Raw genomic sequence first — 11540 nt, 5'->3', positions numbered from 1 at the left:
TACACTTAATTCAATTGTGTTCACATGATAAATATGTAAGCATATTCTTTAAATAATAATTGATAGATCAGGTTTTTTTTGTTATAGGTTGTTCATTATTTGCCATTATTTGTCAAAATTTTTAGTTAAGTTTCTTTTATAGTTATTTCAAAGTGAGTTTTCTGTATTTTTCGCCAAAGATGGTAGAGCATGCTTGTGGGATGGCAAATCTATAAACACAGAAGGGCTCAGAGACTTACCGGTGGTCAGAGACAGAGAAAAAAGACTCCGGTGACAGGCTCACATGCAACGCCAACGATCAAGCTCATAGCGACGGCGACCGAGTGATGAATTTGTGGAAGAATAAGAGAAGAACTTAGATCTCACAATGATGGAGAGACAGAGAACGCGAGAAAGCAAGAGAGAGAGAGAGAGAGAGGAACTTACGGAGCTGTGCGAGCTGATCAGCGACGGCGAGGAGTTGCGCGACTGAGCAGCGACGGCGAGGAGCAGCGGGACTAACCAGTGACTCCAAGGAGTTGCGGCGACGGCAACGAGCTGTGGCGACAAGGAAATTGCAGGGAGGGGATGAGAGGCTAAGCTGAGTAGCAAGGAGCTTTGGTTCTATAAGGAAAAAGAATATGACTTGAAGTTGAGGTCTGATGGTTGGTGGAGACACTTAAAAACCCTAATCCCTAAGACACACATATATAGTATGTACTACGGGATGCTTCCTGCCATCCCTAGCAGTAATTAGAAAATTACATTTTATAAAATAGAATTTTAACGATAAAATTAAGAAAGAAATGGCAGGCATGAAAAAAATTTAATTAAAATTCACGTATTCTCCAAAAGAAACAAATATATTATTGTAGAAATTTATTTTTATAAAAGCACAGAGAAATAAATAATATAATAATAACTAAAAATTATCGAAGAATTTTTTAGAATAAAATAGAGAGAATTGAGGATATTGTTGCATTATTTTTTAGAAGTTATAAAAAGTGGTGTATAATTGAATTTCTTTCTTGTTAATGACAATATCAAAAATAACAAAAGAATTGAATTTGCTACTAGTTTATATGATCTTACGTTTATTTTTTTACTCTACTTATTATGTTAAATTTTGTGTTCTGAAAAAAAAAACAGAAATTATTAAAAAAAAATTAAACCCCCTCCCAGAAAAAAAGAAAAAAGCCAAAACCATATCCATCCAAATTCTGCAAATCTGCAATTAAAATACGTGTTGAAGGGACCATTTTCTGACTTATTTATTATTAGATCCAGTACCCATTTATGGACCATGTAGGAAGCCTATATGTGCGTGACAAGTTCGTATCAATTTTATTTAGCTTGTTAGTGTCATCACTTCTTTGCTCAAAGCATTCTCATCCACTGATATCTTTAATTCCAAATACCCCCAACAACTATAATTAAATGATCTTTTTTCTTTGTCTCGTGATGATGTTGATTTGATTGGAACATATTGTGTTAGTTTTATGCATAGCCGCAAACATTATGATTATGATAATGATGTTAATTATTTAACTACATACTATACAGATAGATGGCAAAAGAAGCCCTTTGTATTTATCCCTTCTTAGATATAGACAATGGAATAGTCACTTTTGCAGGCAAGAATATGATGTAGGGAGATCCAATTAAGAAACCATTAATATAATTAATTAGTATATATAGGGATTAATTAGCATGTAAATTGAAAACAAGTGATTAATGCCAAACTCATAACTAGTTGTTTAATTTGATAGGGGGTTTGGCTCGTCGCTTGATAGGTTGAAAAGTCATTGCTACCATCCACGTGCTTTAAGATTTGGACAATTCTAACGTAGGATTTGATAGGGAGCAACATGTCTCTCACTACTAATCAATTAAAAAAGGAAAAAAAAAAAAGGATAGCAACGTTAATTATCTATTTTAATATCTTGCGTGAATAATTAGTTTGTTTATTGGTGGTCAAGTATGGTTAATTAAGTACCATACTTAAGTTGAATTCAATATATAAAATGTTAATAATATTCCATGATTCAATTTTTTTTAACGAATATAGAGAGACTCGAATCCACGACCTTTTAGATGAGTGTGAAAAAATTATGCCATTTAAGTTATAATTTATTAGCATTTCATGATTCAATTTGAACATAAGAAATGATGTATGTTTATATCTTTTTGGCCCAGTATAATATTTTAGCACAATATAGAAAATGGTTAATAAAAATTTTGAAGAGAGGCTTTTTGAGAATTTTCTTCTTTTAAAAAATGTTGTTGAACAAAAAGTGAATATTCTCATTAAATTAAATTTGTAAAAGACGACCTTTTTTGCGCAAGAGAGAGGAGAGGGGTGTGGTTTTGATCTTTTCTATTATAATGCAGTATTATCGGGTTTCTTTTTCCTTTTCTAAAGTTCAAACACAATACCCTAACTTGTTTGTTTTAAAGTATTTATCTTTTGAAAAATAATATTTGCACAAATTTTTTTTTTTTATCAAGAACACAATACCTTAGCGTGTTTGTTTTTCTTTTGGTGCCTGTAACAAAATTAAAACAAGTAGAAACATTTTTAGCTCCTATCTTAGCTAAAAAATTAGCAATAACATTAGCATCTCTTTTAATCTAAGTTAATGACACCTCTCAATTTTTACTTAACAATTCTATAATCTTTTCTATAATATCTATATTATCACTTGTAATATAGTTGATAATACTGCTTAGTAAAAGATACGCCTCCATAGAATCAGCTTTACAAATAAGAGAATTATAACCAACTTCTCATGTAATTATAAGACCATTTTAGACTGTTAATAACTCATTCTTGAAAACTAAATCAAATGGCAGATGCCCCAAACTACCTAACACCCAGGTGCCATAATGATCACAGTTAATGCATCCAAAATCCGCTACAAGAAAGTCCGGGAGAACACTAACATCACAGTTGACCTTAAAAATATTCTGAAGAAATAGCTGCCATAAAAAATTTTGGATTACAGAATTCCAAAAGTTCCTATCCTTCTTCACCCTTTTTAACTCATTCACTAAGACTCTCGTAAGGCAGGAGATTTTCTTCCTAGGCCAAGATTCATTCGGGTTGAAGAAATCATTATATCTATTCCACCAAATCCACCAAATTCCAACAGCCACTAATTCCTCTTTACCATTAATAACGCTAGTAATTTAGGAACAAAAGTCAGAAGCATTAGCATGTTCAACAATAGAAGGATCTAAAGAATTCCATACATCACGAGCGGTGGAACAATTTCGAAGGTAATGTAACACAGATTCAGGTTCATTACCACATTTATTACAAAGGTCACTCGCTGCTAAGTCCCTTCAATGACGGAAGACATTAGTGGGAATGACATCATGCAATACAAGGCAAAAGAGGAATCTGACCTTTTTCGGAATAAAAAGCTTCCATAGCCACTTCCAATTCCCATCATCACTCCAGTGAAATTTCATATGCGCAAGCCAATTGTACCTTCTTTTGGTAGTATAACCCTTCGAAGCAGTCGGTTTCCAAATCCAACCAGATTCATTCACACTCCTTTCAAGAGGAGAAATAGTTCCCAAAAAGGATTTAATATCCTCGAAAATTGGGATGGACAAGTTTTCAAAATTCCAAGTCCCATCATATAGTAAACATCATCCAACTTGAGCAATAAATCAGAGACATGAACAAACGGGAGAAAATCTGCAAGAATACCTAAAAGACTCCAAAGATCATACCACAAGGACTGAAGGGAACTCTCTGTATGCCACCCAAGACCCTCTTTGATAGTTATATAGACTTTGGATATGCTTTTTCGCACACAAAAAAAAAAATCATGTTTAGCCGATCCTTAATACCTATTTTGCTTCAAATATTTATGAAAAAAAAAGCTTCACCCATAACCGTTCCTTATCCTTCAACATTTGCCAAACCAATTTACTAATAAGCACCACATTAACACACTGCGAGTCTCTAACTGCAAGCCTTCCTAGATTTTCGGGAGCCACAACTTTCTCTCACTTAACTAAAGGAAGACCTCCGCCATCTGCATTACCTTTTCATAAGAATTGACGCATCACGGATTCAATCTTGTCATGAGCATAGGAAGGGAAAAGGAAAGTTTGCCTTTGATAGACCATAATTGAAGATAGAACTGATTTTACCAAGCACAATCTCCCAGCCTTATTTAGCATGCGCTCTTTCCAACTAGCCAATCTAGCACAAATTTTTTCAATCACCTCTTGAAATATTTTTCATGAAGCTCAATCATGATCAATATTCACCCCCAAATATCTTTTTAAGTGTTGAGTGAAGTGAATGCTAGAAACATCAGATAAAATATCCTTCCTTCTCTGAGAAATATTTTTAGAACATTGAGCTTTTGACTTGAACAAATTCACCTTAAGTCCAGATGCCTTTTAAAGATATCCAAAGCTTCCGTAACTATTTTAACTTGATCCTTAATGGCCTTACAAAAGAGGAGCAAATCATCAGCAAACATAAGATGGGAGACTCTAGGCCCTTCTTTCAAAATAGCCACCGGAATTCAAGAACCATTAGAGACAAGGTGCGAAATAAGTTAAGCAAGTTTTTTCATGCAAATAACAAAAAGGTATAGCAACATTAGATCTTCTTGTCTCAGACCCCTTAGAGGCTTGAAACTTTGAAGCCTTTCTCCATTCCATAGAATGGACAAGGAACAAGAGCACACACAACGCATAATAAGTCTGACAGTTGTAGCTAGAAATTTAAAACTCTTCAACGAATGTTCAAAAAATTGCCAATCAACTCGGTCATACGCCTTCTCAAGACCAATCTTGAAAGCAATTGTTCCTTTCTTGGTCTTTGTCTTTCGCATGAAATGAAGAATTTCTTGAGCAATAATAATATTTTTACTAGTTCCTCTTCTAGGAATAAATCCGCCTTGCAACGGGCCAATCACCTCAGAAAGAAACGGGCGAAATCGATTCACCAGAACCTTAGTGACAATTTTGTAGATAACATTGCATAAGCTAATTAGCCTAAATTCCTTCATATTCGTCGGATTATCCACCTTTAGAATAAGAACAATTAAAGCCTCAAATAAATAATTATCAATACAACCCCCTAGGAAGGCTTGCCTCACAATCTTTCATACATCTATCCCACTACATCCCAATACTCTTTAAAAAATATCACTTGAAAACCATCCGAGCTAGGAGCTTTAAATTAACTCATCTCCATGACCATTCTTTTAACTTCATCAAATGTGACATCCTCTTGTAATCTAAAGCACGCATCTTGACTAAGCAGTGGAAGAAGGATAGCCTTCAAATCATCAATCCTCACCTCTTTTCTGGAACAGAACAACCACTGAAAATACAACTTAGCTTTCGCTTTAAGGACACCCTCATCTTCTGACCAAGTGCCGTCTTCCAAAACCAAACTATGAATCTTATTCCTCTTCCTCCTCACAATAGTTTGAAGATAGAAGAAACTAGTATTTCTGTCCCCAAACTTGACCCACTGATCTCTCGATTTCTAGAACCACAATAGCTCTTCTCTTAAAAGAATAATATTAAAATCATTTTTAAGGCCTTTCTCCTCCTCCCATAATAAAACATCATCCAACTGTTCTAAAAGACTCTGCACCTTGTTAATGCAGATCTCCAACTCTCTTTTCTTAACAAAGATATTTTCAAAGATTTACGAATTAAGCTTCTGTGCATCTCTCTGAACCGCAACAAGGTTTTTAGCGACATCAGGGGTTTCAGAATTCCACGCTTTATGAACAACATCACGAAACTGAGGACGAGTAATCCAAGCCGCTTAGAATTTGACGGAACGGCATTTATTCTTCTTGCTATGATTGACCGGCCTACAACGAACCAAAATAGGCAAGTGGTTTGAGTGAAATCACCCCAAAATCTCATAAAATGCTTAAGAAAAAAGTAATCGTCAGTCGTTACAAACGAAAGCTCTATCTAGCATTTTTGAGACATTTATTCCTCCTCGAACTTTTCTAAACCAAGAAAATTTCCTTCCTCTAGTTTCCTTGTCCATTAATCGATAAGAGTCTATAGCATTTCCAAAAGCCTATGCTCTATTTTTGTTAAAAATACCCCTTTAACTTAAGTAGATTAAAGCAATTCATTAAAATTCCCAAGAACTATCCAATGGTTGTGCAAATAACCAACAATACCACTAAGATAATCCTAAGTCTCATCATGAAGATGTGCTTGTGGAAGCGCATACACTGCACTGCACATTCACCGAGAAGAACCATCAACAACTTCAAAGGTGATACAATGGTTGTTAACATCCAGGACTCTACACTAACCCCAATTGTTTTCAACCAACACATAAATACCTCCACTCTACCCTTTAGTCTCTGAAATATCAATCTCACAGGAGCCCAAATTATCCCAAAAGGATTTTATTCTCTCAAATAAAATATGGTTTTCAAGAAGAATAAAAATTATGGGGTGAAATTTTTTAACAATTTGCTTACAGTGAACTCGGGCTAATTTATTAGAAGCCCCTCTAAGATTCTAAGATAAAATGCTAAAATCCATAAAAAAAAATAAGCAGATAAAGTAGAGGCACCAACCAAAACTTATCTCAAAGCATGCTCTGCTTCTTACCTATGACCTCCTTTCCCTTGCTGCTTTCCTTAGCGTGGACAACTCTGATTTATCAAAAAGAACTTGAAGCCTTCCATCTTACGGTGAATTTTTCAATGAGTTTGGCTTAACTCTCTTTCTCGCTGATATAGTTGCTGTTGTGCCATGATTCCCATCTTCTCCAATAGAGGGGAAGTCACAAGCTTCATTGGATATGAGGCTTTTGTATATTTGTTCCAAGCCTGATTAGCTACCTGATCCACATTCACACTTGGCCCACTTTTGTGTTTTGGAAAAACACCCATATTCTTTTTAATGGGCCCTTTTTGTTGAGGCCCAACAACATTTTTCACACTCTCCTTCTCTACTTTATTTTCTCCTTTTTTGACACTACTTGGGTCCACTCCTCATTAGCATCCCCTTTTCTAATTCAGGAAAGTCATGCAACGTTACAGGCTTTGATATCTCCTTAGATATCTCCTTTCCTTGCTTCTTATCTGGCGCAATATCCACAACCTTCAAATTCTCCTTCCTGGATATGACATTCTCGCCAAAAACAAACATAGTAGGTCCACTATTATCCTCTGCGTATCTCCCTTTTGCTCCCCCTTCAATGCACTCCCAACCTCCACCATCATAGACACTCTCACCTTACTTCTGCAATTCACCGCAAGATGTCCATAACATCTACATTTCTCATAAATTAAGGTCAAACTCTCATACTTAACCTTATACACAAGATTGTTCATGTAACACCCTAACTATCAAAAGTCACGCTTCCGGCTGCGCCACTCTGATAGCTCAGATATTACGACAACTCTTATACTATTTAATATTAAAATATGAGCCTGTTTAAAAATTTAATCTGCAATACCGCTCCAAAATACTTTTGTTAGGTAACGTACAGCCATACATACCATACAACTTATAAAACTCACAAAAAGTATATATATATATATAGCAAGGGAACAATAAATAATAACTAAAGCAATACAAAACATCATGACAACAACTAGATAAACTCTTCGTGACTTCTGCGTTCATATCCTGAAAAGGAAAATTTGTAGGGGGTTGAGAACATCATCCTCGAAAGGGTTCTCAGTAGAGGGTTTTTGGGAATTACTATAATAGGATACGTGAAGGTAAAACTATTACAGTGATTAATAACCACCTTATGCATATTTTCAAAAGCAACGGTTTACTATAAAAGAAAAATCTGAAATCTTTCCTGAAAGACGAACTATTCATTTCTTAAAAATTCAAAAGCCTTTCAAAAGGTTTATCTATACTGGTCCAAATTAGTTTTTCATACTTTTTCAAACCAGAAACATCAACCAGACATGGCCTTCGGCCTACCTCATGATCAACCACGGCTCTAGGCCCAAACAACCCAAACAACAACCAATCACCATAGTCCAACAGAGTCTCAGTTGCAAACACAAATAGGAAAGTTCAAGCACAAACAAACAGTTACTGCAAGTAGAACAATTAGCAGTTAATCACAAGTAATCAGAAAGGCAAACCAAGTACAATATGCACACCCATACAATGTCACATAGATGCATATGATGAATGCCTGCCCTAGTGGCTGATGATATCATCTGTCGGTTATAAAGCCAACCCGACAAGTCCTAGTAGCTAACCATTGGACTGTCCCTCTGTCGTGCATCTCCAACTCGAGTTATTCACAATCATAATCATAATTCACATCCAACACCCTCACTGGTGTATATTCACGGGGGCGAGCTCATCCAGAACTTTCAGTGTTCGGCCACACTTACGACATAAGGTCAGCAGAGTATCGAGTTTCAACCTGGAGCACGTGGTGGCTAGCCACTGCTTCTACCAAGGAAAACTCGTATATCAGATAATTGGAAGTGCAACAATTACAATATCAATAACTCAGCATATATGCATTTATTCTCAGCCATAAATCAACATTCATCTCAGCCATCCGGCTTAAATTCATAATTCATAGTCAGCCATCCGACTCATAACATATTCCACAATCAGCCATAATTCATTATCATACACAGCCATTCCGGCTCATAATAAAATAGCACTTCCACCATCCAACATCATCAAATTCATAAAATCATCATTCAAGCCATAAATCACTTTTTCTCAATTCACTTCACTTTGAAATCAAATTTCAACTTTTTTCAGCCTTGGCTTTAAAGTTCCCATTCCTCAAATCATCTCAGGCTCATAAGCCACTTTTACTCAAGTAAGTTCCCTTTTTAAAAACAAATCCACCTTTAGCATCCTCTTTCCAAAACTTCCAAAATCATGGCAAATTAAAGATTTATTTTGAAATATTCAAAAATCATACATCCAACAACGGGATTTTATAACAAAATTCCCTCGGCAGAGTCTCAGGTCTTAGGGGAGAATAACATAACTCATTTCCTGAAATTCACTTAAAATCTTTAAAACCTTGGCTTCCTGATTTGAGTAATAAAAATAGGATCTAAGCCAAACCGAGTCATGTAATCAATTACTCCTTTCAAAGCCATTTTCTTTACTTAAATAAAACCAGCTTCAACCCCATGATTAATTCTAAAGCGTTTCAAACTGCTCAAAAATTGTTTTAGTCTTGCAAAAATTCAGAATTCAAAGAGTACTTAAAACTTTTTCCAAAATATTTTAAAATGAAACTTGTCAATAGACGTTCAGGTTCTTTCAAAGTCACTGAAACTCCTCCAATTGAAACCCTCAAGTCAAATTCAAATACATAACCCTTTTCACATTTAAAACAACCTTACAACATAAGTTTCATCTAAATAACTTGTTCCTAAACGAGATACAATACTTTTCTTAAGAAACAAGACTAAATCACAATTTTCTTTTTTAATAATTCATTTCAAAAGCATAAGTCACCCCTTTCTTAATAATTCAAATAAAATAGTAGACGTCTTTAACTCATAATTTTTCAAATAACATTTCAATAAAGTCCTGGATTCTATCGAAATTTCAGCAGCACCTCCCCTAAAACTTGGACTTTGCCACCCTTTCCGGGTCCCATCCAAACCAATCCACAATCCTTTTCAACGGTTCAAAACCTAAAATTAGTTCAAAAGCAAACCGAATCCAACATTCACCTCATTTTCATATCTCAAGAAAATCGTCTCAAGATCAAATCATTATCAACCGATTAAACTTATTTCTAAAACTTTAAAGAAACAGTTCAGCAACAACCCATTTATCAAAACCAAACAATAATCAGAAGTCGTCTTAAGATCAATCTTTATAAACTGATTAAACTCATTTCCAAAACTTTAAAGAGACAATTCAGTAACAATCCATTTATCAAAACCAAACAATAACCCAATCAAACATATAATCACATTAATCCAAAATAGCCAGACAATACATAAGACTTGTACAATCACTAAAAAGTGTATATCTCACATCGGTATCTATTTATAACAATTCCAAATTATAAAATTGAGATTTTAGAAAAGCCCCTACCTCAATACGCAAAACCATAACCCAAACACATCACAGGAACCTTCTCTCTCAACTCGAAATCACCGACAACCGCAACCTCAGCTCCAAGCCACTTTCGCAGTAACCACAGCAACTCTAATCGCGACATACAACAACCGAAACACAATCTTATAGCAATTAATGTTGCAAAACTTCAGTGTATGATAATAGAGCAGTGATTAAAGGACTCTTTAAAACAAAAATGCATACCGTACTCGAGGAAACCAAGTAACGGCAGCACCAGTGGCGGTTCCAGCAACACCAACGCCACAGCCGGTGACCAGAACGACGGCAACTCACGATAAACTCCTAGCTCAACCAGCCTTAGCAACAACTCTCATGGCAATGGAGAACTTAACGGATAAAGAAGCTGAAGCAGGGTTAGAGCTTACCAACACAGAGGACTCAGCGGCTGTTTTTGGTGACAGAGGTGGCGGCAGTATTTTTCCGGCGGCAGAAGCGGCTAGAAACGGCGCAGGTCTCCCCTTTCTCTCCTCTGCTCCCGTGTTTTCTCTCTCTCTCTCTCTCTCTCTCTGTGTGTGTGTGCAACCCGACGACCTCCTTCTCGGCGGCACAGCGGCGGCAGGAACGACTGGGAGATGCGACGACAGCAGCTGGCTTCGCGTTGGACGGTGGCGAGGATGACAATGGAGGCCCCACATTTGGCCTCTCTTTCCTTTCGGCGCCGCTCTCCCCCGGTGACCCTCCTAAGTGCGACACGACGCGATAGGGGTTGCGTGCGGCTCCACCAGCATCGCGTCTTCTCCCTCAGAGGCATCCATAGCTCGCGCCTCCAACGGCGGCAAACAGATTGGCGAGGGCCGCTTCAGTGGCGACGGTGAGGAGGCTCGACGACGTGACACTGGTGGCGCTGGCTTTCCCTTGGCGATGACGAAGACGCATAGACTGCAGAGGCGGTGCGACGCGGTGAGGGCAACGGCGACGCGGTGGGCTTCCCTCCTCCTCTCCTCTGCCGCGACTCAGTCTCCCTTTCCCTTTCTGCTTCAGTTTCTTTCTTTCATGGAATAGGAAAACCGTGTGTGTGCTTTTCATTGGGGTGTGGGGTGCGCGGCTGGGGGTGAGGGTCTGTGTGTGTGTGTTGAAAATTAGGGTTTGGGTAGAAATTAGGTTTTAGGGTAATTTGGTCATTTCAAATAAAAATAGGGATAATATAATAATTAGAAATAATTTTTAATCCAACAATAATAATGTATAAAAATACTATTTGTTCATCAATTTCACAAATTATTCTCAATAAAATGTTCAAATCCAAAAATTAGAAATAATATACTTAATTTCTTCATTTTTCAAAATAGCAGTATTAATATTTAAAATATTAATTATTTAATTCAAATCATATAAAATTCTTATTATTTCATAACTATCAACTTTATAATTTAAATATAGAAAATAATTCAATAATTGTAAAATTGGATAATAATCTTAATTTATTTCAAATTCAATTA

The sequence above is a fragment of the Arachis ipaensis genome, chromosome B06 (assembly GCF_000816755.2).
Source record: "Arachis ipaensis cultivar K30076 chromosome B06, Araip1.1, whole genome shotgun sequence".
Classification (NCBI taxonomy): Eukaryota; Viridiplantae; Streptophyta; class Magnoliopsida; order Fabales; family Fabaceae; genus Arachis; species Arachis ipaensis.
The sequence above is the reverse complement of the archived record's forward strand: the minus strand, read 5'-3'. Positions refer to the sequence as shown.